Here is a 1,464-nt window from a genome sequence, read left to right as displayed (position 1 = left end):
AAAAGTGGGATTGCTGGGAAATAGGGGAGCTCTATGTGGAGTATTTTGAGGAACCTCCATATTGCGTTCCAAAGGGGCTGAACAAGTTTACACTCCTACCAACAATGTAGTAATGTTCACTTCTCTCTGCATCCCCTCAAGCATCTGTTGTTATTAGAGTTCTTGATTATTGCCATTCTAACTGTGGTGAGGTTGTATCTCTATGGTTTGATTTGCATTTCTTTTATGGCTAGAGAGGTTGAGCATTTCTTCATGTGTCTATTGGCAATCCTTCTTTCCTCTTCAGAGAAGTTTCTCTGTAAGTATTTAGCCCACTTATTTATTGGGCAGTTGTTTCTTTGGAGACTTGTTATTGGGGGATTTAATTTTTTGACTTCCAGGTATATTTTAGATATGAGACCCTTATCGGTTGTATGGCTAGTGAAGAACTTATCCCAATCTGTGGGCTTTCTATTGATCTTGCTAGCTATGTGCATGGCCATGCAGTAGCTCTTCAATTTTGTTCAATCCCATTTATTCAACCTTTCTTTGATTTGTTGTGTTTCTGGGTCTCTATTAAGAAAATTTTCGTCTGCTCCAAGGAGACCTAGGGTTTCTCCTATTCCATCCAGTAATGTTTTCAGAGTGTCTGCTTTGACTCTGAGGTCTTTGATCAATTTGGAGTGATTCTGGTGCAGAATGATATATAAGAATCTAGCTTTCATTTTCTACAAGGAGTTAACCCATTTTGCCAGCACCATGTACTGAAGAGGCTGTCTTTCTTCCATTCTATTTTTGAGCTCCTTTATGGAACATTAGTTGGTTATAGGTCAGTAGGTTCATTTCTGGGTTTTCAATTCTGTTCCATTGGTCATGAGGTCTGTTCTTATGCAGGTACAATGTCGTTTTGATTACTATGGCTTTGTAGTAGAGATTAAAATTTGTTATTGATATTCCTCCAGCCCTGTTCTTTCTTTTGAGGATTGTTTTTGCTATTCGGGGTCTTTTACTGTACCATAACTATTTTTGGATTTCCTCTCCTAATTCCTTGAAGAATGAAGTTGGAATATTGATTGGTATTGCATTGAATTTGGAGATAGCCTTCGGAAGTATTGCCATTTTCATGATGTTAACCTTTCAAATCCAGGAGCATGGGAGTTGTTGCCACTTTCTAAGTTCTGTTTTGATTTCCTATTTCATGTTTTCAAAGCTTTCTTCATAGATGTCCTTAACTTCTTTGATTAAGTTAATTCCTAGGTATTTTATTTTTTGTGGGGCTATTACTAATGGAGTTGCTTTCCTAATTTCAGCCACACTTTTTTCATTGTTGGCATACAGAAAAGCCATTGAATTTTGAGGGTTAATTTTATACCCTGCTACTTTGCTAAAGTTTTGAATCAGCTTGAGTAATTTGGGAGTGGGGTCTGTGGGATTCTTTAAACACAAGATCATTTCATCTGCAACGGGGGAGAGTTTTACTTCTTC

The sequence above is a fragment of the Dipodomys spectabilis genome, unplaced genomic scaffold, assembly GCF_019054845.1.
Source record: "Dipodomys spectabilis isolate Male_0828 unplaced genomic scaffold, ASM1905484v1 ptg000285l, whole genome shotgun sequence".
In the NCBI taxonomy this organism is placed as follows: domain Eukaryota; kingdom Metazoa; phylum Chordata; class Mammalia; order Rodentia; family Heteromyidae; genus Dipodomys; species Dipodomys spectabilis.
The sequence above is the reverse complement of the archived record's forward strand: the minus strand, read 5'-3'. Positions refer to the sequence as shown.